Genomic DNA, 27,592 nt, shown 5'->3' with positions numbered 1-27,592 from the left:
AGAGTTTTAAGTACCCCATTCCTCTGTGAAGGGTGGTGGCAGCTGTCTGCGTGCAAATACAGATCAGTGTGCGTTGTCTTCCGATACACCCCATGACCTAGGGTGCCGTCAGCGCTTCTCTTGACCAAGACGTCAAGGAAAGGTAATTTACCCCCCGTTTCAGTCTCCATAGTGAATTTGATGTTGGGGTGTATGGAGTTTAGATGTGTAAGGAAGTCAAGGAGAGTATCCACACCATGTGGCCAGATGACGAACGTGTCGTCCACGTAACGGAAAAAGCAAGTAGGTTTCCATACGGATGACGACAGGGCTTCCTCCTCGAAGTTCTCCATGTACAAATTCGCTACCACCGGTGAGAGTGGGCTACCCATGGCGACTCCCTCCGTTTGTTCGTAGTATTCTCCATTAAAAAGAAAATACGTGGAAGTCAAGACATGCCTAAAAAGTTCAGTGGTCTTCTCGTCAAACTTCTGACTAACCAATTCTAGTGACTCTTGCAGGGGTACCCTCGTAAACAAGGAAACGACGTCAAAACTCACCATGATATCTGACTCATCCAACCTGAAGCTATCAAGGCGTTTAACAAAATCCACGGAATTACGGATGTGGTGAGGGCATTTACCCACATAAGGACTTAATATTCCCGTCAGGTATTTGGCCAACAAATATGTAGGTGCCCTGATGTTGCTGACAATGGGGCGTAATGGTACCCCCTCTTTGTGAACCTTCGGGAGTCCATATAGTCTAGGCGGTTCCGGACCTTGGGGTAACAATTTCTTAGCGTCACCCTCCGGTAAATCTGCGTCCTTGAGAAGCGCCCTCGTCTTGTTCTCCACCTTCTTTGTATGGTCAACGCTGATCTTCCGGTAGGAATCGTCATTTAGCAGGCTCTGCATCTTATCAGTGTAGTCCTTATGGGAGACAACAACTGTAGCATTGCCTTTGTCAGCCGGTAAGACAACAATTTCAGAGCGCTCCCTCAGATCACGAATGGCCGCCCTCTCTTTACTGCTGATATTTGACTTCATCGGCTTGGATTTCGTCAACGCACGACAAGTTTCACGACGTATTTCCTCGGCTGATTCTGGCGGAAGTCGAGCTACAACCTGTTCAACAGCACTAACAATTTCTGCGACCGGAGTGAACTTGGGGGTGGGAGCGAAGTTGAGACCTTTCTGCAAAACCGAGACCGCATCATCACTCAACACCATGCCACTCAAATTGATGACAGTCTTGCACGGAACCTGCAGAGATGGTTTGTCAAGGAGACGTGAGAACTTAGCTGTTTGACGTCCCGTAGCCTTCTTATGGGCGGAATCACCTGACACCCAGGTGACACCATCAATCCAATCCCAGGAACAAGAAGTGAACTTACTAGCCAGTTGCAAATGTAGTTTGAGTAATTCCTGTGAGATAAACTCAAGGCTCCGGCGGGTGAATTGCACTCTCTTACGTACCAATGAGAGGCTGGCTCGTTTCTTGATTCTCTTAGCTGCTGCAGAATCGATGTGATGCATAACCTTTGCAAAATTTGGAACAACATCCTCGGAACAACTTCTCTTTAGAAAAGCAAGAGTACTTAGCAAACGACATCTACGGTGGCGCAACTTTTCAAATTTCTTCATGCTGCGATACATCTCCTCCCCGTAAAGGTGTATGATGTGATTCTTGAGTTTCTCCCGGCGTATTTGATAATCAAAATATCCACGGGTGTGCTGCCGGTCTATAGTGTCCAACGGGCACAATATTTCGGCGATCATACATTCGCCATCATCAGGTGAACTGACGGACTGAGCTCCTGTGAACGTGCCGGCACAGAGATCCGTACGCTATGGCTGCTCAGAGGGAACTGGGTTCGGTCGCGGCGGCGGCCGATTTAAATCACAGAGCCATCACACCGACGTCATCTCAGACGCCTTCGCAATCTGTTCCACCGCGCGACCGTGGCGCGGGGCGCGGACGGCGGAGGGAACGCGCGTACGGATCTCCGTGCCGGCACGTTCACAGGAGATCAGTCCGTCAGTTCACCTGATGATGGCGACATGTATGATCGCCGAAATATTGTGCCCGTTGGACACTATAGACCGGCAGCACACCCGTGGATATTTTGATTGCAGAGGAATGATCTAGACTGTAACAAATCCAACAACTGTAGTTCTTCATTATTCAGCAGCGATTTTTTCTTCAGTCTCATAAATTCTACAGCTTCTACACTTCGGTCAATGAACTTGCCGCTGTACACGCCCCAGGCGCTAATAATCAGCAAACTCTCACCCGTTTTAATGTGATTTTAAACGATATTTGAACATGTTCCCCAGTTGTCGCCTTCAGAACTGCCTCTGGCCAAACTGCGAGCTGGACAATCGTCGGTCAACCTTCATAACGGAGATTGCTTACCGGCATTGAAAAGTGTGTTCGTCGCACGTCCACCTCCGAGGCATACCCGAACAGCACTGTCGGAATCAAATAATTTTCAGTATCGTGTACCACGTTTAATATTTCATTAACCACCTTCCCCATTTTCGCACAGCCATGCGATTTGTTTCCTGTAGCGGTAATAATTTACACTACCTGACACAAAAAATTAAGCACCCAAAAGTCGAGAGGGAAACGAAATGGAACTTCTTCAGAGGGCACATAGTTTTATTTCAGTGAATAAAATTCGAGTCAAATTTACAGAGAAGTTGGCAATAGGAGCCGACTTATCAGTGTGATGTTGCATTCCATCCGGCGTCAATGAAGGCGCTGGTTCGGTTGGGAAGAGCGTCATAAGGCCATTGTATCCTTTCCTGAAGTAAACTGGCCAACAAATGTTATAACGCTTAGTTGATCCGTCGTTGAAGGGACCATGGGGCTGCGGCTGGTCGTAAAATTGTAGAAATAAGGAATAACAACAGAAGTGATTTTTATAAAATATGGTAATTACGCGATGAGATTCGACATTGCACTTGTGTCATTTTCATGCCCCTATGGAAACTCAATGGTGACATCAAACCATCCATATACAGGTACCATGTATATTCACTGGTCTCGTGGATTTTTGTTTACGCTATGTGTGAACTCTAGCCATCAAACAACAAGTAGATGGCTATTTCTGTATACATCAGGAAGACGGACATACTGGGGGTATCCTATAGTAACAGCGTCAAAATTTAAACATTACGCACTTCCTCCAGACCGAGAAAATTGAGCGAACAGGTTGGTTAATTTGCTTTAGGCATGGGGGCTTTAAGTGGTTTGTAGAGGTACCCTTTGTTCATAGGCTGTTCCAGAGAAAACCCGGTTAAACGATGATTTTTGGATACCAAAAGTACTAATTGTGGGGACGGACCATTCTATAATTACTATTCATGGCAGATTGTCGAAATTTTGACCGTATGTTCTTAAAAATCTATTCTCGAGGTGCGTCGACATGTTTATAGATACCATCATCTGAAACCGAGATCCCGAGGTTTATGCAAAAATCTGTTTTTAGCCATTTTTACTCGGTTGCCCGCAATTATCTTAATAGCTAACGATAGCAAATGGCCCAAATTTTAACTATACATTCTTTAGGCATTCATGTAGAAACGCTATTTGCCAGTTTTCGAAGATATCTATCGCTTGTCAAGATACATCTGAAAAACGTTGATATTTGGGTCTAGTGCCCTTATCATGTAGGAGGTAGAGGTGATCCAAAGGCAAGCTGCGTTAAGGATTTGTTCTGAAAGAGACAGTGAATCACAACATTGATCATCAAACTCTGAGCTCTACAAAAGAAGCGTTCTGCATTACAGAAAGACTTACTATTAAAATCCAGAGCGAACATTCTAAGAAAACTCAGCAACGTAATGCACTGCCTAACAAAACGAAAACAGGGTCAGATGACTACGTAACTTCATATACGCACAGACAACAGACAATTGGCAAGTATGTACATAATCAGACTTTGATTTTTCTGTGACATGTAGAACGGCCACAAAAGTGCATCAGTGGTGTCTATGTTTAATGGCTGTTACCAGGCATGGTAGAGCATATAAGAGACGTGTACAGCGTCAGGTGTTTAATGAACACTATGAGGAACACAGAGTTGCCATATACTTGTATGTGACAGAGTTACCACAACTTGACAGTGTTTTAAACTGCCCTCATTGGAGATATCCATTTGGCCAACTGGTCAGACCGTGAAATATCCATTTCTGTGAGGCATTCAGATGTGGAAGAGGCCTGATGTTGAACTGCATGGGATACTCGTTTCAAGGTTACATTCGACCACATCTGGCGACCACAAGGAAGTATCGGCGTGTTGTGAACCAAGCATGCGTATGTGCCTAGCAAAACTATAGTACAACAAACGTATTAGGAAGTTGCTGCGAAAGCAGTCGTTTTAAACGTATTCACTGCCCCGCTGAAAAAAAGAAATTATGCGAAATGAAAGCCGCTGTCAAAAGGTCAGTGAGAGAATCTTTTAACGAATTTGAAAGCAATAATTTATCTGTAGATCCTAAAAATAACTCCAAAAAATTTTGGTTGTACGTAAAATCTATAAACGCTACAAATAATTCAATACCTTCTCTTGCTGACAGTATGGGTAATGTAACGGATGATGATAAACAGAAGGCCGAAATTCTAAACCTAGCTTTCAAAAACTCGTTTACGGTAGAGGAGTGCAGCACCATTCCCCCTTTCAGCTATCGGACGAACGCAAGGATGGCTGACATAGTGTGTAGTGTATCTGGGATGGTAAAACAGTTAAGATCGTTAGACGCCAGGAAGGCATCTGGCCCGGACGGTATCCCCGTAAGATATTATGTTGACTATGCTACAAATATAGAACCATTCTTACCCATCAGAGATCATTGGAACAGCGGAAAGTTTCACGGGACTGAAAGAAGGCCCAGGTCATAGCAATCTATAAAAAGGGTAGAAAATCTGATGCACATAATTACCGGCCAATTTCACTGACATTGATTTGTTGTAGAATCATGGAACACATTTTATGTTCAGACTTAATGACCTTTTTCGACTCTGAGAAGCTCATCTGCAGAAACCAGCAGGGTTTTAGGAAACAGCGGTCATGCGAGACACAGCTGGCCCTCTTCGTGCGTGATATACAACAGGCTCTAGATACCGGCTCCCAGGCTGATGCCACATTTCTCGACTTTCGAAAGGCGTTAGACTCAGTTCCTCACTGTCGCTTGCTCCAAGAAGTGCGCGCTTACTGTCTATCCGATAGAAAGTTTTCTAACAGACAGAGGGCAGTATGTCGTCCTGAATTGGATGAAATGTCTCTGAGCACTATGGGACTTAACATCTGAGGTCATCAGGCCCCTAGAACTTAGAACTACTTAAACCTAACTAACCTAAGGACATCACACACATCCATGCCCGAGGCAGGATTAGAACCTGCGACCGTAGCGGTCTCGCGGTTCCAGACTGACGCGCCTAGAACCGCTTGGCCACACCGGCCGGCGAATGGGGTGACTTCAACACAAACAAGCGTAACTTCAGGTGTGCCCCAGGGCAGCGTAATAGGTCCGCTGTTTTTTACGATTTACATAAACGATCGGGCTGAAGGTACTGACAGCGGCATTAGACTGTTTTCTGATGCTGTTGCAGGAAAGCAGTATCACACGAAAGTTGTGAACAAATTGGTGAGGATTTGCAGAAAATAAATAAATGCGTAGTGTAATGACTGGCAGTTATCTCTCAATATTGGTAAGTGTACCTACTGTGTATAACAAGGCGAAAATCCCCATTAATATACGAGTACAAAATAAATGCCTACTCTTTGGAAGCGGCAACATCCGTCAAGTATCTGGGTGTGACTATTCGAAATGATCTCAAATGGAATGATCAGATTACACAAGTAACGGGCAAGGCGAACTCTAGATTGCGGTTTAATGGTAGGATCCTGAAGCGATGTAGTCCTTCAACAAAGGAAATTGCTTACAATACGTTAGTTCGTCCAGTCTTAGTGTACTGTTCGTCTGTAGGGGACCGTTAGCAGTTGGGCCTGATTCAAGAGACTGTGAAGGTCCAAAGAAGAGCGGTAAGATTCGTGACTGCTACATTTAGCCATCGCGAGAGCGCTACAAATCTCATAGAAAGTTTGAAATGAGATACACTTGCAGATAGACGACGCGCTAAACGGAAGGGGCTGCTCACTAAATTCCGAAATCCGATCTTCGCCGAGGAAGTAGATCACATATTATTACCAGCAACTTTCAAATCGCGCAATGATCACCATTCAAAGATAAGGGAAATTAGAGCTCTTACTGAGGCGTTCAGACAGTCGTTTTTCCCTCGTGCGATCCGCTAGTGGAACTCTGAGGGGGGCGGGGGGGGGGGGGGGGGGGGGGGAAGAAGGATATTGTAAGCTTGCTCCCATCTGCGATTACGTAATGGACTGCCTGCAACGCTCTGTGTCATCCCGCACAGTTGGTTGGAGATTAGCGGCAGCCAGATTAGAGAATTTCCACTCCATTCGCTGTCTGTCGTCAATATCTCAGTACAAACGGTTGCATCTGGTGTGGTGTTGTGACTAGGGAGCATCGAATGCTGATGAATGGCGCCACAGTGTGTTGAAAAATGAATCGTGGTTCCGCACTATCCAAATGACCATCATCGGCGAGTATGGTGACGACCCGAGGGTAGGTTTCATTTCACCAGTGTCTTGGAGATACGCAGCAGTGTTACTCTTGGAGTCATGGTGTAGGGAGCCATCTGGTATGATTTCAGGTCACGGGTGGTACTGACTGAGGGAATTCTCACGACACAATGGTACATCACGGACATTCTGTTTCCTGATGTATTACCTCTCAAGTGACAGTAACGTGGCGCCATTTTTCAACAGTACAGCGTTCGGCCACACACGGCAACGTGTCTCTACTAACGGCCTGAGTCATGCGTCTTCCATAGAACATGTGTGGGACGACAATTCCATGCCGGCTCCAGTATCCAGGATATCAAGTACCGACAACTGTGGGTCAGCTTGCCTCAGGAGAGAATAAAATGGCTTAATGGACGCTTCACAACAGAATCAGTGATTCATCCAGTCCAGTGGGGCTGCATTGTCAAACTGATACATGGGCTCGTACTGCCAGGTTCTTTGTCAACTGGACTCGATGTTTTAATCACTGAAATAAGATCACGTACCCTCTCAACCTGCGAAGTTGCATTTCGTTTCCTCCTCCCGTTCTAGATGCTTCAGCTTTTTGTCAGGCGGTGTAGTTCCTGTATTATACATATCGTGAAATGACCACAATGGGAAAAGCAGAGAATATCTTTATCAGGTTACCTTCCATTAGGAAAGTGGGTGCACTCAGGGACTGTTACGTAATTTGTAAATGATAGAGCGCAGTAATCAGTCGTCGTCGTCCCCCCCCCCCCTTTTTATTTTTTATTTTTTTTGCAGCTTTTATTACGCAAATCCAGATTTCGTCTAGTACTTAGCCATTATCAATGCATTATTTTTTTAAACCAATGTGTATTAGTTCCCTGCTGTTCGGGTGTCAATCACAGTTCTTTGAATACTACTTTATACAGTAGCATTCAAAGAACTGTGACTGACGCCCGAATAACAGGGAACTAACACGCATCGGTTTTAAAATATAGTGCATTGATAATGGCTAGGTACTAGCCGAAGCCTGGATTTGCGTAATAAAACCTGCAAAAAAAAAAAAAAAAAAGGACGACTGATTGCTGCGCTCTATCATTTATAAAATATGGAGAATATCTTATTTCAGTGTGCCTGAAGTTCTCACATACTGGCTACTATGATCGGATTTCTTTTCTTGCCGCAGTGCTTCTCAAAACACGTTTTCATATACTGTTCACGGCGGATAACGTCACTCTTCCTTACAGTACGAGATATACACACGACGTTTTGACATCTAGAACATCTGTAAGCAAAGGAAGCTTTTGACACTGCTGGACACTAACATTGGAACATCATGAAAGTGGCACACAACAGTCTTCAATTTTGTATGAAGAGTTCTCTATGCTTGGATACAGAAGAGATTAGCATTTCAGTGCAACCGTAAAAAGGTAGGAGCTAAGAAAGATTTATCTGCAGGTTTCTCACCCAAATTTTGTGTGTGATTGTTGCTACACCTCGTGTAAGAAGTATAAATATCTACGGTCGCGTGTCCGCATTTGACAGCGGCAGGATCGTAAGCTTTCGGGACAGAGGTTTATCGATCCACAATATTTCTGCTCGCTTTGGTCGGGATCCCAAGACTGTGATTCGAATAGGGTATCGATGAGTTCGGGACAGCTATACTCAAGTACGATCGGCTCCGCTACTAGCGCCGAGAGGGTAGACACGTTCTTCTCTCGGTCATGCAGCGTCGTTCATCCTCGTCACGACTTTGAATCTAGAAATAGGCTTCTTTGCAGCATAACTAGTACCCACGCAGATATTTGTTTTGAAATTTCATGGCAGATTAAAACTGTGTGTCGGACTGAGACTCTAACAGTGACCTTTACCTTTCGCGGAAAACTGCTCTACCAGCTGAGCTACCAAAGCAGCACAGATGGTAGAGCACCTGCCAGCAAAAAACAAAGGTCCCGAGTTCGAGTCTTGGTACGACACACAGTTTTAATCTCCTAGGAAGTTTCGTATCAGTGCTCACTCCACTACAGAGTGAAAATTTCATTCTGGATTTATTTGTTTCATTTACTTATTTATTTGTTGCTGATAACGAACTAAACTTGCAGTTTCGTTGCTTAATATAGGTTGCATAACATAAATTGTAATTGTACAAAATATTAAATCATACATTCGCACAATCATTATTCGATGGTGAATAAATTTACTACTACTAGAATAATCATCCCAAGAACACGCCATCTACCCCTTGAAGATTATCTCACTGTGAGCAGATCTTCTATTTTAATTTTGGTCTGATGTTCCTGCGGCAATTGGTGCTCTGGCAGTGCACCATTAAAGCGAAACAAGGTATAACGACTCTGTGTAACTGCACACTGTATTATTACAGTCTCTATACTAAGGAATTACTCTGTCCAATGTTCCGTTACCCCATCTACTGGAAGTCTTCCTGACACGAAATTGTTTTTCTTTTCTCTGAACGTGGAATGACCACCGTGTCAACAGGAAAATTTTCCTGGTATCTCATCGGTGGCCCATACTTGCTTATTCTTGAATTTAGAACAACTGTGTGAGGTGAAATGACAAGTTTAATGTCGCAATATTTCACACACTTTACAGCTTTTTACACAGTTTTCAACTCGCCAACATAAAAACAGCGCAATGGATAACGCATCTTGCCAACATCAAAAAGTGAAATAAATTTATACACAACAATGTTAAATATGAACTCTCTGAAAGAACATTAATCTTAAGCACAATATTATTTAAGTTTATTTGGAAGTTTCTTTACATTAATCCTAACTACAATAATATGGAAATGCAATTGGACGTTTCTTTACAAAATTGCTCCTACACATACATTATGATGTTGGTCAGTACTACGAAAATCGTCCGATTCCGGTTCAAAGTTCGGTACTATTTAGGATGACAATCAAGTCTACGATGGATGGTTAGTCAAGTGACAAATTTGAGCGCAAGATTACCCAAGGCCGCTCGAGTTTACAATGGACACAAGCTGGTAAACCAATAAAGTTTACGCCTCTGCACGTGGTATTTACCTTAACCTGCGATGTGCTGCTGTCTGCAAGGTCGCTCTCTCCCACTGAAATTCCTAAAAAAAACTAATCTGGCCTTTGCTGAACTTTCCGGCAGAAACTTTCTCTATGTTTCTCGTTATGCGACAAAACATGTACTCAGCCCTAGTCTTATTATGTGGCGATATACACACGCATGGTTGGAGCAGTGTGCATATTACAGTACCCTCTCAGTTCTTGCAAGGACAATTAACTAATTTGGCTAATCTCCACAGTGGGAGCTAAATGTTGATACAGCTAATTTTAGCTGGAGTGCAGCCACTGTGAACGCAGTGTCCACACCAATTTCTTCTCTGCGTCGTACGGAGCGTTAAGCACTCCATTCTGCACTTGACATCAGTTCTGCGAAGAGTTCCCACAAAATTGTCCTACTCCTGGCAGAACTGCCTCCCTCCAATTTTTTCGACCAATAGGAACTTTCCTCTCATTTTGTAGAAACACGATCTACCAATCGTAATGTCCCTTGTATCAAACTATGTCGAAACTTCAGTAGTTTTCTCCTTCCTAGTGAGTTTCCGCCAATCGGACGTTTTGTGCCCATTGTAGATACCTAAAGTACATTGACCTTTCCATGTGTTGCACTCACTGGATGAAAATGCGTCACTATCTTTTGTTCGTATCCTGTTGGAATTTCGAAACGCAGTTTTCTAAAGCTTCTTCTCTGCTCTTGCACCGATGCCCTCGCTAGAGGCGGCCCTCCATCTTGAATCACCTGGCCCGGGGTCGCTGTCCTCCTTCCTGCCAGCCCTTTAAGTGGTTGCCGGGGCAGTGCAGTTTCGCTATGCCATTGTGGAGCTGGCTTTTCAAAACTTAAAGCGACTCGACTTGCGTTCCCTGTTCTACCTTCCACACAAAGACATGCGTTGTATAGGAATGGTGTGTTAATTACTGTCGATTGACTGTGATCCCTTTTTGCATTATACGTTGATAGGCAAATGTTTCATAACTATCGATTTACATTACGTGTCATCTTCACCTTCTCATTGCTATTTGTAAAGGTCTCATGTAAGGTGCGAATCTGTCCATTTATTCTGCCGCTTTACATATCCTCCTCCTTCCGTCTTCAATTTTGTACTGGTTCAATCAATGGTTGAGTAATTGATTGAAGACAGTGCAAAATTGGTTCGACTGCTGGCTGTAGCAATTGAGATGTTAACTGACCAACTTCCTATTTTAATATTTAGTATTATTTATGCAGTGGTTCTATTCAGCCTCCTTCATTTACCTCGCACTTGATTTTCTGATCATTTGTACTGTTCTATTGAACTAATTTAAGGGATAATTTTCTTTCAAATATAGTTGTCTACATTGAAATTCAAACAGTGTACGTATCTATAAATTTGTATTATTTGAAAATTCTCCTTTTTATTTTGATACTGTTCTATTTTATTCAGTTAATTTATGTTTAATGTTGATGGATATGTACTGAAGTTGGGGAAACCTTCATTTAATATTATCTTCCCCATTTTATAAAAGAAATGTTACTTTTTTTGGATTACTCACAATCGAAAACATGTTTAATTCTTACAATTAAACTTTATAAGTTATATCTCAACCTGTCTCATGATTTTACAATTATAATCCTATTTATGATTCTATTTACATTCTCCAGAAATCTTAATTCTACGCATCATGACTTTCGCAAACACTGAATTTCTAAACCTAATTTTTACATTACAAACTTTACATTGACATTCTGCAATAGCTAAATCCATTTACGTTTATATGTGTATTTTTATGAACACATTACAATCAAAATTGTTAATAGTACGTTTTTTATTAACTTAAACAAGTTGAAAAAACTGCAATATAAGAAAAATTATTTACATGTCAAAATGAGCAACCAAACGTCGTTAATAAAGATTGATTACTAACACAGGAAAAGTGTATATTAACATATCTTTAAATACAATAAGAATTTAAATTGTTGTCCCTTTTTTTCTATATAGTAGTCTGTCACAGACAGTTCTTTTTCTTATATGTACCATGGTTCACTTTTTCTCCAAGTGTCCGTGTCTCCTTTGAGTATGGTATGGCGCTTGGTATGCATCTCGCCACATTTCTGTTGAGTGCGGCATGACGGTTGCCCGTGCCTCCCCGTGTTCCCATCGAGAACAGAATGACGGTCGGCAGAGAGAAAGGTCTGAAGATCTGAGTGTGTTTTGAATGCGTGGTAGCCGTTGTTCCATTATGCATATGCCTGTGGTGCAGTTGAATTGGAGATCCATTTTTGGCAGCCAAAACTTTTCTGCTTTCACATTCGTCGAATCCTTATGCCTATTCACTGTGGGTCATTTCGGCAGTAGATTTCCATACGGGTTGTTTTCTTCCATATTTCTGGTATGCCATCTGAAAGCGTTGCAATCTGCCATAAAGAACATCGAATATATATACTGTTAGAACAGTTAAATTATATTCTCGCTGGTGGTTAAATGTGATAATGGTCTTTTATAGGAAAGGATTTGAAAAGGTTTCTTGATCTCTTTTGGTCCAGGCTCTTCTTTCCTCCAAATCTTCTACATTGTGTCTTCTGTTCTTGGTGCTTCTTACTGTCTTCTTACTTGTGTCTTCGTTCTTCTCTGGACTGGGAGTTAGAACTGAAGACCTGTTTAACATCATTATCTTTTTCCTTTCTTATGGCGACTTCTTCACAGTTGTTGTCTATTCTTCATTGTAATCAGTTGTTCATCTAGATAAGTTGAACAGCCTTCTATCCTTTTCCTGCTTCGTCCCATATGTTGTCAGGGATTGTCAAGCAGATGTTGAATTTCGTATGGTCTGATGACAGTTTCCGCTATTCTGCACATTGAGTTACGGAAACGTGTTTCTTCTTCTTCCTGTGGTGAATCTAAGCTTCCGCTCGTCCTCGCCATAATATGTCCACCTCCGTTCCGGTTCGGTGGACATTCTTTATCCCTTCATATGCAGCTTTGAATAGGTAGGAATAAAGCTCACTTCCGAGTGCAAGTTGATTGCATTCGGACTGCGTTTTATCTATCCAAACGTTTCCACAGAGGAGTTATCCTCTCGGATCGTCGTTTCCACCAAGGCTTCTTCTTTTGTTACCTCGTAAGCTGACGTACCAGGCACTCACATTCAGTGTTCCTTCGTCTCACACCTAACTGCACTCCTTAGTCTTGTTGTCGATCTGCCCGCAATGATGCTGCACCTTGGCTGCAGACTTCATCTTCAATGTGTGACAATCTTACTTTCGTTACATCCCTAGATTGCGCTATCAACTTTACACTGTCAACTTTACAAACATTAAACAAATTTTTTATATGACTTTACAAAAACTATCATTAATTCTCTCAAAATTAGCTCCCCTCCTTTTTTTAACTTAATTCTACTATAAGATAAAGGTCATGGTTTCCCCATCTTCATCACGATGGATAGTAAGAGTGAGATTGATGGTGATGACGGTTAGTATGTTAGTAACCGTTTTTTTTCTCTTTAAGAGAGAATCTACAACTATTTCATTAAACTATCCACAAGCTGATCTCTATTTTTCTTCTTACGTTCAATTCTTTCCCCAGAACGCATTTCGTTTGCGGAAGAGTTACATTAGTTGTTGTGAAAACTTCGCACCTTGACTCCGACTCCAGCGTCTTTTTCTCTGCAATCTCTTCTTTTTGTCCTTAGCTGTAACAGAACCTCAAAATACACTTTTTTATTTTTTATTGTCCTTCAAAAACCGTCTCTATTGTTCTGTTGTATTGTTTTTAACTTCGTACTTATCCCTTCCTCCTAATTTTTCGATCGCAAACCTTTACATTCCTATCTTCCCTCATTGTACTCTCCACACAGAAATCTTTTCTGGGTGAACTTAACCTCCTACTGTTCTACCTCCTGCCACGAAATAACATGTTTCTTGCTTATCTTAATATTTCAATTCTCTTTCCTAATAGTTACCTCACGACTTCTTATTCTTCTTTCTCTCACCTGTCTATTTCAATATCAGATTGTGGTATCTTCCACAAATCCTATGTGTTTCACATATTCCCCAAAATATCTCTTCACCGTCCTCGAAGGAACAAAAAAATAAAATGCCTAGCTCCTTCCCTGTTAATCATCTATTTCCTATCTAATTCTTCACTCTTTTTCTTCCACAAAAATCAACTTGCTCCTCCTTCACACTACGTCTTTAAGAGAGAATCTACAACTATTTCATTAAACTATCCACATGCTGATCTCTATTTTTCTTCTTACGTTCAATTCTTTCCCCAGAACGCATTTCGTTTGCGGAAGAGTTACATTAGTTGTCACTTTTCTGTCTTTTCATCATCATTATTAATTTACCTCCATACTAAATCTATTTTATTTAATTAATCGAGATAAGTATGCATTAAAAGTTTTTATTTGTGTGCAATTTGCTCTCTTTCCTATTCTTTGATTTCAGGACATTCAATACAATTAAATTCTCGAGTGGACTCATTTTTCTTCTGTCTAACCTTAGTATATAGGAAAGAATTTTAATTTCAACGCTGCAAACTTCCCATCGCTTGGTGCTAAATTACAAAATGTCTATGTTTTACTTTAATTACTGGTGGGAATTCACTTCTAACTAGGTATCACTATTGGTGTTATCCGCGGTGCTTTATCCTCATAGTATACTATTACTTTCTCCGTTTCGTATAAACGCGCTACATCTTCTACAGTTTGGTCATCAACATCAATTTTTGTACTACTGTCTGTATTCACCGTTCTGACTCCTGTTCTTCATCATTGTCGGTCGATTCCCAGTCAATTGAATCCCAGCATGCTGGTGTCTGTATTCGATCTCCACTTATACAACTTTAAAATCTTGCTTGTCAAAACTAAGTCTATTTACATGTTTGATTGTACAATTAAATTCATTGTTCGATCAAATTACTTGTGACTGGTCTTCGTACCGCTCATCTCGTCAATTTTGCCTTTTACTTGGGTTTAGTGGCCTCACCTCAACTTCCTCCATCAATTCATTTCGCATGTTTTGTCCCGCTGAAGTTTGATTTTCTCAACCTTCCTGCGTCCTGGCCATTCCATTTCCAGCTGAATACCCTGGATTTTGCTGCTGAAAACCTCTAAACCTTCTGCCTTCGTTTTCACGGGGATTACGTCTCGGATCATAGTTACTACCGTAGATTCTAGGACCAAATCCCCCATTATAATTCCTCGGTCCCCCAAAACCATGATTGTTATTTGCCCTCTGTGCGTTACCAAAACCATAGTTATTACTGTTCTCCCATGGGCGACTACCACTCCTTCCAAAACCATTACCTTTTCCTCCGTTATTATTACCATTGGAGTTATTGTTAAAACCTGATCGGTTACTGTTACTCCCCCTACTATCGTTTTCTCTGCTTGTACGTTGTTTTCTTGCGTCATCTTCACCGAAGATGAATTCAAGTTCTCTTAACATTCCTTTAAATGCTTGTATGTTATCTCCTGCCCTACCAACCAATGAATGCTGATAATGTAACGGTAACTTCATCGTGTTCATCCGTATCAATTCCCTATCACTGTATGGATTATCTAAGCACTGATTTTTCTTTGTCGTATCTTCGAAAAATCTAACGGGTTTCTTTTCTCCGGAATTTTCGAACAACTCTTTCTGCAATGACTCATACTTTATTCTGTTTTGTGTTTCTGTTGACCAGTAACGCTCCAAGAATGCAGTTTTAAATTGTTCATATGAATGACAGTTCGCCGCTACTCTTTGCATGGTTTCCGCTATTGCTCCGTCCATATGCCCACAAATGAAGTCAAGTTTATGGCTAAGCGGCCAATGCTCTGGTAAACCGATCTGAAATTGATTTATGAACGCGCTTGGATGTAAGCCGTTCTCGCTTTCTCTGTAATGTTGAAATTTTCTGACTGTCAAAAAATGATCATTGTCAAATTTTTCTCTTCCACCATGCGGCGTTTGTGTTTTCACACATCACCCGTTTCTTTTACTTGTGTCATATTTTCTTGTACTCGTTCTACCACATTTGGGTCTTGAGCTGACATATTTATGTCCCATTTAGCATCGTATCTACGCAGTGGTGTGCAGTTGCCTACGCTGTACCGTTCCTCATGTATCGGAGTGAAAGATTCGTTTACATTTACCGTTACTGGTTCCGTGTTTTGCCTTTCTATTAGATTCACATTAGCTTGCGGTCTGTAACCAGTTGTGCTGTGACACGGACGTTGTGGAATTGGTACATGGGTCGCCGCATTTTGCTCCGCTCTCGCGTCACCCGCGTACCTTCGGAGGGTCGGCTGCCGCTCTGCTGGAATGCGCGCGTCTACTGTTTCTCGCTCACATGTCTGGTGTGACTGCGCATCACCCACTTCGCTCCCGTGTGTTAACTGTTCCTTCCCTATTTGTTTTTGTTTTGCTTCCGTAATTATAGACACAACCTCCTGTGGATGTACATCTGCAATCTTATGACATTTCTGTTTTTCCGCTACTGCTACGGAAGATTGCACAACTGACTTTTTTCCTTTCTGGATTACTGTCCATTACTATATCGGATGATACTACAGATTCCGGTGTCTCGCTACTACTTTCTGTAAGATTCTCGATACACTGTTTCAATTCTGTGCGAAGGTCTTCAAACTGTTTCTGATTTTTCGTGACTATGTTTTCAATGCGTGTGTCAAATCTTTTTAATGCGGCTCGCGCGACACGTTTTCTGACATTGAGCTCTTCGACGATTTGTTGCGCCTTATCAGACGTCTTACGTGCTAACTTATCCACTGTTTGACTAATGTTAGACACTGCATCCTGCACCTGGTCAACGACAGAACGCACCTTTTCCTGGTCAGCCCATTAAACGCTTGTATCAGCTCGCGCGAGTCTCTTGCCTCTCTCCGAATTTCAGGAAACTGTTCATTGACTTCTGTTCGTAATTTTTGCTGATCTTCGATGACTTTTTTGAACCTAGAGTAAGTTTCAAATTGGAGCTTGGCCGTTTCGGTCTTTAAATCTTCTGACCTTGCATTTGTTTCTGTTTTTAATTCTGCTAGTCCTGTATCTGTTGTTGTCTTTAAATTCTTTAACCCTGTATTTGTTTCAAACCTCAAATCTTCTAGGCTTGCATTGGTTGTTTCACTCGTTTGTTTTACGACCATAGTGAGTTGCTTCAATAATGCAAACACACTATCCGATTCTTGGCTCTCGTCACCAGCCACTATTCGATGAAAATTTTCCCGTTCCTGTCTTTCACGTGGCGTTTCACCGCCTTCCGTTCACAGTGCGGACGCACTTACACACGTTCTTTCTGTTGGAAACTGTCCCGCTTGGTTCAAAATTACTATATTCGGTTCAACACACCGAAGTTGCTCGTCCTCTGACTCTATTTTTGACCCACTAGATCCGTCATTAGTTTGTTTTTGCGCATTCGCTGACTGCGATACCAATCTTGAAACTGCTACCATTCCCTCTGCTCTATCACTACATCCCGTTTCGTGACTTGTACTCGATACCTTTTGTTCTACATCAATTTCTATCCTGTCAAGATCTTGAGTTTGACCTGTCTGCGATACTCTCCGTTCTTCCGCCATTTCAGTTCGTTTAGCTAACCTCTGTCTTTCTCGAGCCGAGCGGGCCTGCGCTCTCGTCAACATCAAGTTATAGCACCTTACACGCTTCCAAAATATCATAGAAAGTTTCTTAGACTACGTACACAATCTACTTCTACTCAATGATGCTTTGATTCTATGTGTCAATACAACCTTTCTACACTTTGGATCACACATTTACTGTATTTGTCCACTAAACATTTACATACATTGGGTAACCTCGTCACAAAACAACATGAAAAAAAATTTTTTTTTCTAATTCAAAAATTTGTTTTTATTCCTAATTTGCCTAATTGTGCTGTCAAAACAGCGTCGTGATATATTTTATGTGCAGATATTGGCAGCCAATATTTGTTTGTAAACGGAATTACAATCTTATGCACAACTTTAGTAGTTACCTGCATAATATATGTAATACGAGCTGAGATCCCGGTTTTCATCAAGAATGATACCCAAATAACTATATGTTTCTCTTTTTCCTGTGGAACACCGTCTGGCCTTAAAGTGGGTTTTCCCAATACTTGCCGTTAAATAGAATGTATGTTATTTTATTTGCGGCTAATGTAAATTTTTGCTGTAAGTACCGTATATGAATGAAATAAAGTGCCTCAGATGTTTAGATCTCCAGCTTTTCTCTGGAGTCATTGGATGCAATCAGCATGATGCCATCAGCATAGGCTGTGACACAAAAGTGTATAAACTCTCTTGTAGCATCTTTAAAAGCGGTCCTATTGTGATAGTCCAAAAAATGGGGCCACTCACAGAGCCCTGGGGATATCATTTCGTAATTCTTCTCATAATTTTGTCTTTTTTCCCACTGCATTATCCTGACTTGACAACAGTATACAAAACTGCCGCAGAGGGCTCTAGGAACACTCATTTCCCTGATTCGTGTATGCAGGCAAACAATCATAAATTATTGAAAGTTCCACCTATATCTGCAATGATCCTAAATATATATAGAGCATTTGTTTTAACTTGAGACAACTAAATATCTCAAAAACGGTACATCGTACGAAATAAATGTTCTAGGTGAAAAGTTAATATTAGTAAAAGATGAAAGGGGACCGTCTTATTTGCCATGATGATTTTCAGGTGGTTTTGGCCATAAATGTGAATTAAATTGTGAATTTGATAAATGTTCTCAGCAACCATACTATCGATATAACCATATTCTCTGTAAGTCTGTTCTTGAGACTACAAATGTTGGTCAGAGAGGTTACTTCTTTTGTAGAGAGTAGAAGTGTGTAGAGTGTGTTAGCCAGGCTGGCTATTTATTTATTCGGTTTGAAAAAGATGGAAGCTGGACTTCCGGGCTGTGGAGGAAGCATTATTTGAGAAGGATTTTGTATTACTCTGTTTTGAGGAAAGAAAACGAGATTATATCAGTTGAAAGGGGAAATTTTAAGATAGTTCAGTTTTTTATGTATATTTCTAAGTGTGTAATTTCTTATTGTTAACACACAGCGTAAGGCTTACGTTTGCAGCAGAAATTTTATAATGCAACATATGCTTTTGTTTTATAGTTGAAAATAGTGTTAACGAAAGTAACTGTAACAGGAAAATTATCAAGAGATATTTTACTAACTTGTCTACTTGTGAGAACTTTATGAAAGGGTTTGTTGTTGTTTTGGCTTAATGAAGAATAGTTATACTTGGAGTCTTTGTTCTCATTAATGAATCGTTAAATTTAGTTCTTTATTTTTCATTCTTTACCTTTATGAATGTGTTCGTATACTCGCACTGCACATCGCGAGTTGCGTACCGAGAAGCATTTTAAAGTGATAAGATACCGTCTCGCATTACACATTGCAAATACGGCAAATGAAATTTGATTTTGAACAGTCAGATCAACATTCCTAATAGTAACAGGTTGCAGAACATACGAACAGACCATGCGCACAGATAGTCCAGCAAATTTAATTATCAACAAAATCCATGTCCACTATAAGGTACAATGATTGTTGGAATGTATTTATGAAAATACCATATCAGTTAAGAGGTCTCATGTCAGTAAAGGATTTCAGAAAAGTCCTGTCTTGTAACTTTTCAAGCAGTTTATCAGAAGGACAGATTCGTTAATTTATACGTTCATTTTCTATGTAATTGCAATAACAATTCTGATATAGTGATTGTTTGCAAAGCTAAGTTAAAGATTAGCTATATTCAGGGCCAATATTTTTAGTTTAATCATTTCGTTTTGCAATCAGACAGCATACGTAAATTCTATAGAAAACGATTTGCTTTCTCGCATACGAACTGTTTGATTTAGTGGCTAGTCTAGATTTCGCATCGTGTAGCGTGATCTCCACATGTTTCCATTCAAAATTAAATTTTAACACAGTTATTTTCCCCTGGGATGAGATTTACGTATTTCTATATCAAAATAAGTTTTACACCTCTTTTTCAGATATCAACTAGACACTTACAAACAAGAGTTTAGAAGCTATACATTAAACTTTCACCTATCGACCTCTTCTGCCAGGCTGCATGATTACAAAGCATTCTGCTGATTTTTTGCAGTGTGAGAAAGTTTTGTGTGCGGCCACATACATATTAGAATTTTAGTGATAGCCTTTGACTTGGCAATTACTTTCAAGATTTGTGACGCAACAACTGGTGTGTTTATACACTGTATGCCATTACAGCAACACTTGTTTGTTTTGCATATTTATTAACAGGCAACAATATAGGCATATTTTCTGGAGAATAGTTAATGTTTGTTTGAGCAAGAATAGAGTTTTGTGTATCTTCTGGAATTCTGAAAACCGATTTGTGACTAGGATTTTGCAGAGTGTAGTGCAACTGAGATGTTTCTATTTTTGCATTTGTAATGTTATATTCTGCTTAGAATAAGTGATTTTGCTATTGATCTTTGCTAATGCTGGTGATGTACTCTCAGCTAAACGTATTCTTGTTTATTGAACCTTGAAGTGTTAATTGGCTAGACAGACAGCGATTTTTTTGTGGCACATGCTACTCTGTGTCTTTTACTGAAGTTTAGGTATTTCATTGCGCAGTGATATTCTCAGAAGTTTGGATTTGCATTTGTTCAGTGAATTCTGTCAGTTATAATTTGAATATTTTACTGTGTTCATTAACGATTATAGGAAGTGATTTTTAGCAGTTATCTGTGTAGTGCTGATCTTCAGTGTGTGCAGTATTTCCTTTCTGCTTGCTGTATTCATGTAATTGCATTAAGATATCAAAGGCTACCAGAACTAGGTCAAGCATCAGAGCTCCAGCTGATGTGACCTTTGGTAATTCTGTAGGCAAAGAAGGGACAATTGAACAGGGATCCTCTCAAAATATTGATTTAACTGAGACAGGTGGAACAGTGCCTGACAAGATTGATCAGAACAAATTTTCGATATCGAACTCGGAACAAGAAAGTGCATCTGGGGATTCTGCTTTGGAAAATGGGTCTGTACATTGTAATTTGTCACAACAGTCAGATTCTGTAGTTATAGATTCAGGTTTTGCGTTCACAACTGCCGATCAAACTGAGACCCTCTCTTCTCCTTCCCGTAGTAGCACCGAAGAAAGGGGCAACGATGTTTTGCAGATAATGTCATCAGAGATTAAAAGCGTTAAGGAAGACATTAAAGAATAGAAATGAAAATTTGAAACACGTGACAGAGAACAGGAAAAAATGAAACAGATTAGGCAAGATGTACGTGAGGAATTCAATCCTGTAACAAATAACCTGAAGTCAAGAGTCGAACACACCGAAACGACCGAAATTTCACAGTTAAAACAGCAGGATAGTCAGTTTGAAACCCATATACAAACTCTTGAAGATCAGTGTGCATCGCTCAAGGCTAAAGAGACAGATATCCATGAACAGTTAAATACCGTTACCAAACAGGTAGACGAACCTTCTGTAACTGTGACCCAACTGTCAAGCAATTCGGATAAAAATTCAGGTATTGCACAGCCAGTTCCCTTTGCAGAGACAGAAGAGTATCTTTCTCTTTATTGTTTTAAACAGGGACAAATGACCATTAATCAACAGCACGAGCCACATGTAAAGAAACTGGATGACAGATTATCGTACGTTGAACAGAAAATCAGTCACGGGTGTGATGTTACCGATGTTCACGCTGCGCGCTTTAATACTTCCGGCGAACTTTCCGATTTGTGCTGAATAGGTGAACTGATACGCGAAGGCAGTGCGTTACGCAGACAAGATAGTAAGTATGCCTCAGACAGAGCAAAAAATAATGTGTCCTTTCATCAGAATGATTCATTCGATTAGAAACATTTTCTTACAGTTCGGAAGTTTAAGGTTTTTCGAAATTCTGCCAACGGCGTGAACCCCAGAGTGTGACTACAACAATTCCAACACTGGTCTTCCACCCACATTGCCAGTTAGTCATAAACTTGATTATATGTGTGACTAATTAGCATCTGAATCAGCCACAAGAATACCAAACGGAAGGTAAATTTTAACACGGATTCTTGTCGGCATTTTCAGCACATGATTCGCAAGAACCGCATTTTATCGATCCCTCTGAACTAATAAGAATGTGTTTGACTGAACTACCGGCACGCTCGTGACATATTACTTTGGCAGGATGCTGTAAAGACGACACTGAGGCTTTTCAAAATTTGCTACAAGAACTTGAAGTTGACGGCGAGGAATTTAACTCGCGAAATAAATACAGAGACGGCAATAAGCAAAATTTCCAGTCACAACGAAGCAGATTCCGCAAATAGTAATAAAAGTTATGAACAGAATAATCAATTTTCTAATAGCCGTGATCACAGTTATTCATACTATTGGCGTCCGAGAGAACAGAGCAATAATCGCGGTAATTTCAGAGGTAGGAACAGAGGTCGTGATTTTATCAATCAAAGAAGTTGCAGCAATAATGGTGAGTCATCAGTATAATGAAGGCAATAACAATAATTGGCGTGAAAGAACAAACATTAAATTCTGATCGAGAAACTGAGAACTCTGATTTTAGATCGCATGACTATCATTACAGCCAAATACGAGGTAGTTGCGTGATCGTAACAATTATTACGAAAGAAATAATCAGGAAAGGCGCGATCACGGAAATTTTAGTCCTGATCGACGTGCTAAAGTAGTTGAGATCAGATCACCTAATCCTCGTGATAATGTTAGACGTGAAGGGCCATCATTTGGATGACTGATGGCACATGGGACAGACGCCTCTTTTGTCGATGCAGAGAATTCCTCCATCTACACCACAAAAATCGTAAATTGTGGACCCATTAGCGAACAAAATGAACAGTGTGAGCTTATTAGTAATCAAAATCAGGAACAGATGTTAGGTGAAACGGAACATAATCCTGTCAATACAGAGACTACTGAGGACCAAGCAGTAAACTTAAGGGAAATCAGTGGTTCTGACTGGGTAACTAATTACATGCCTTGGTCAGATGATGACAGAAAATGTGAAACAGATGTACATCCACAAGCGGTAGGGAACATAACTAATGATATGGTAGTCGATTTTGGAGACACTTTCTAAGGAAATAAATTTGTGACATGGATTTGGAAGACAGACAATCAGAACACATTAATCGATCTCAAAGTGTCAGTTTATGTTGGATAGGTTTCTTTATTAGCATTATTAGAGTCAGGTAGTCCTATTTCGATTATAAATGAGGCAGTTTTCAGTAGCTGTCAGGGGTCACTGTTGGTCCAACATTCCCATTGCAACGGATCAGCCGGCCGGAGTGGCCGAGCGGTTCTAGGCGCTACAGTCTGGAACCGTGCGACCGCTACAGTCGTAGGTTCGAATCCTGCCTCGGGCATGGATGTGTGTGATGTCCTTAGGTTAGTTAGATTTAAGTAGTTCTAAGTTCTAGGGGACTGATGACCACGGCAGTTACGTCCCATAGTGCTCAGAGCCATTTGAACCATTGCAACAGACCAAAATTAAGGGTTTAATTCCTCTCTGGGGGACACCAACTTGAAGTAGCACTGTCCATGGTGGTTAGGAGGTTGTGTGTTCGTGTGAAGCTGAGGGCTACGCCTGCTGTGCTAACCTACAGTCGGTAAGGTCTTGGCTGATGGACCTGACTACGTGTGTCGCACAACGACCTGTCATCCCACATCCGTTCCTTGTCCTTTCCCAACTCCTCAATACCCAACCCAAGATGTGATGCGATCTGTGCCGAGGGGGGCGTGGAACATGGGAATGTAGCCTCAGGGATACCAGACAACCTCCCTGAGTAAGTAGCCATGCACCGCATGGGGTTTCCGTGGTGTGGACTGATTAGATCCCCAACTCTCGTGAGGCAAAATACCTCAGACACCCGAACATCAGGGCTGGAGCTAACGGAAAACATCCTCTCAGCTGAACAGGGGGACAGACCTGTTCAAGAAGTGCGAATGGTTACTAAGAAGTTGGACCAGATTAAGATCAAAGACATGTCTGGGGCTCAGAGGAGGAAACAACTTAGAGAACAAAAGCTAAAGGAAGAAAAAGAGTGGATTCCTAAACAAAAGTGGAGGGAACTGAAAGGACTTGAGCCCAAGACCTCCAAGAAAAGACTGTCTCAGGGCGAAAGGGGTGTACAGACCCCTTATACATCGAGGGCAGGCAATAAGAGAACAAGGGAGGAATCTAAGACTCCCACTTCTCAGGATACGCGTATCCAGAAAAAGCTGGTCACACTCTGCTGCAGAGTGAAAATTTCATTCTAGACCTATAGTGCAGCAGTCTCGCTTTCTAGGATGGCGGTTATCCAGCAAGACTATCCACTGGTCAATATCATCTCACAGCAGGAGAAGCTCGTGCAGATGGCTATCTTTGAGAAGATTTGAGGTGGGGGCTGGGACGCTGGTCCAGGACCCAAATTCAGGACATTCTACCTGGATCATGGTGCTCTTATCTTCGTTTGTGAGGGGTGGGTACAGTGGACTGGCTTAAGGAAAAGGTACCACTAATATAACGATGGGAAGATGCGAAGTTTCTGGTAAAGACAGCGGCTGAGCTCTTCAAGACCGCAAAAATATTAATCTGGGTGCAAAAACTCATTAAGGATGCATCTCCAGAGACTCTGATTGAACAAAATAGGATCTCAAAACCCAAAAATCTCAACAGAGGATTGGAAGGTAATCAATGAGCCAAACTCTTGTGGTGGAAGTCAGAGAGAAGTCCCTGAAGGCAATGAGGGAACAGGACCTGATACTATTCTTGGGGTTCTTGCAAGTTGCCATCAGGGTAATCAAAGACATCAGAAGCGACAATGGCGGCAAGATAGAGACTGAATACGCTGCAGATAAATCTGCAAAACAGTAAAGGGGCCACTGCTGCCCTGTGTTGTTTTCTGGGAAGACAAGAAGTGGATGTGGTCCTGATTCAGGAATCCTATTTATATAAAGGGGGTGTATCGGACCTCAGCGGCACTGGAGGTAAGCTAGAAATATATGACACTCCAGAACGTGTATTTATGTAATAAATGGATTCGCCTTCATGAAGATGGCGGACTTTTGTTCTAGGGACTTAGTGACCATCAGGATGCAGCAACGTGAGGAAGGTATTACGAGGGTGTTTTTAATGGCCTCCACATACCTTCCTTACGAGGACAGTGCTCCTCCTTCTCAGGAGGTGAGGAGACTGACGGAAGCCTGTACTCAATAGAGCGACCAACTATTGGTTGTATGCGATGCTAATGCCTACAACCTAGTGTGGGGCAGCACCGAGATCAACAATACAGGTGAGAACCTTCTAGAGTTTCTGCTAGCTAATAACTTAGAGATCCTCAATAGGGTAGAGGTGATTGACATAACCTTCGGTTCCACTTTGATGGGTAGTTACGTCAAACAGTGGCATGTGGCTTTCGATTCATCCGCATCAGAACACATGTATATTAAGTTCGAGGTTGAAATGGGCATTAGACAGACCACGTCCTATAGGAATTACAGGAAATGGACTGGGAGGCTTATAGGAGGGACGTCGACTCAAGCCTATTGGAAGTCATTACTTCGATAATGAATCCAGTAGAGTAAGGAGGTAGCACAGGCAGTGACCTCTGCCATCATGACCTCATACCATGACAATTGCTCAATCACCAAGAACTACACAAATACGAATGTATCTTGGTGGAACAACAACCTGGAATCACAGAGGAAAGAGGTACGAAGACTGTTTAACCTTGCGAGAAGGAAAGGACAATGGGCAGAATATCGGGAGTCGCTTGTCAAATACAATCTTGTAAGTAAGCAAACAAAGCAGGCGTCCTGGAAGGTATTCTGTGATAAGGTAGAGGGTACGGCTGTTCAGGCCAGACTTCACAAAATCCTCACTAGGATAATAATTCAGGAGGAACTTCAAGGAAAGAAGATGGGGAGTATACAAGGGCAGCACATGAAACGCTGGAACTACTCCTCAAGACTCATTTTCTTCAATGTACTCTGACAGACAACATCGACCAGGGCGAGATCCCTGTGAGGTATCGGTTTTCAGGTATTCGAAGGGACAACTGGCAGTCTGCCAGAAAATGTGTTGACCATAGTAAAATCCAATGGGCAGTGGGAACATTCCAACCGTTCAAGTCACTTGGCCCAGATGTAATTTTTTCAGCGCTCCTGCAACAAGCAGGAGTGACCTTAATATGATTTCTATGCAGGTTATTTAGGGTTAGCCTAGCAACACGAATCATTCCTAACGGCTGGAGGGCAGTGAAGGCTGTCTTCATTCCAAGGCCAGGGAGAATTAATCATGACAAGGATACGAGACCAATCAGTCCATCCTCCTTTCTTCTTGAAACATTAGTAAAACTGGTCAACGTGCATGTTAGGGAGAGGAAGTTAACTAGGGTCCCTCTACACATAATCCAACACGCATACCAACCAGGAAAATCGCGTGAAACTGCACTCCACCAGCTTGTTGGGAGGATGGAGAAAGCACTGCACTTTCAGGAAATAGCCCTCTGCATTTTCTTGGACATCGAAGGGGCTTTTAGCAACACAACCTTCGAATCCATGGTTAAGGCAGCAGAGGTGCAATTGCAGGTGGATTAGAGCCATGCTTAGTGGTAGAAAGGTAGAAGCCGCCATCATGCAAGAAAAAATAGTAATCAAGTAAGCAACACCACCAGAGGCTGTCCATAAGGAGGGGGTCATGTCCCCTCTACTGTGGAACCTTGTGGTAAATGAACTGATTGTAGAATTAAACTCTAGACAGTACTTTTGCCAGGGATACGCAGATCTTATCATAGTAATACTTTGCAAATTTTCAAGCACAGTCAGAGCTATGGCACAAGGAGCATTGAACTTCATGCAGAATTGGTGCAGGAAACAGGATCTAAGGGTCAATCCTAAGAACGTTGTAGTACCATTTACGAGGAAGCAGATCTAACACACATTTTGGAATGTCAAGCTTCTTGGTGAAACTCTACCAGTGGAGGGGATAGTGAAATATCTAGGGGTAACCATGGATGAGAAATTATCGTGGACCCCTCACATAAGGAGCACCTGTTCCAAGGCGAAAGGTACTCTAATGAGTACCAGGACAGCTCCTAAGCCCCAAGAGTATTACTGGATATACACCACAATAGTAAGACCTATGATCACTTATGGGGCTACAGTGTGGTGGAAAAAGGTAGAGCAGCAAGTAGCTGCTAAGGTGCTTGCTAAGATGCAGAGACAGGCCTACCACTACAGGCGGAATTAGGAGCACACCCACTGCTGGGATAGGAACCATGCAGGACATGCCCCCATTACACTCATTGGAAAGATGGAGGCAGCAGCTGCTGCACACAATTTAAAGACTGCCAAAACTTGAACTCACTGGGGTATCCAGGATCTCACACTACAATACTGAGTGAGACAGACTTACGTATGCTTGGGGAAATGCCAGCCAGCTATATAACAAAAAACTTCCTGGCAGATTAAAACTGTGTGCCAGACCGAGACTCGAACTAGGGACCTTTGCCTTTCACGGGCAAGTGCTCTACCAACTGAGCTACCCAAGCACGCCTCACGTCCCGTACACACAGCGCACACTCCGCTGTAGAGTGAAAATTTCATTCTAGAAACATCCCCCAGGCTGTGGCTAAGCCATGTCTCCGCAATATCCTTTCTTCCAGGAGTGCTAGTTCTGCTAGGTTCGCAGGAGAGCTTCTGTGAAGTTTGGAAGGTAGGAGACGAGGTACTGGCGGAATTAAAGCTGTGAGGACGGGGCGTGAGTCGTGCTTGGGTAGTTCAGTTGGTAGAGCATTTGCCCGCGAAAGGCAAAGGTCCCGAGTTCGAGTCTCGGTCCGGCACACAGTTTTAATCTGCCAGGAAGTTTCATATCAGCGCACACTCCGCTGTAGAGTGAAAATTTCATTCTAGCTATATTATAACGCCTAGCTGCTTCAACAAGCCTTTAAA

This window comes from Schistocerca piceifrons, chromosome 8 (genome assembly GCF_021461385.2).
Source record: "Schistocerca piceifrons isolate TAMUIC-IGC-003096 chromosome 8, iqSchPice1.1, whole genome shotgun sequence".
Taxonomy (NCBI): Eukaryota; Metazoa; Arthropoda; class Insecta; order Orthoptera; family Acrididae; genus Schistocerca; species Schistocerca piceifrons.
Note: the sequence above shows the minus strand (reverse complement) of the source record.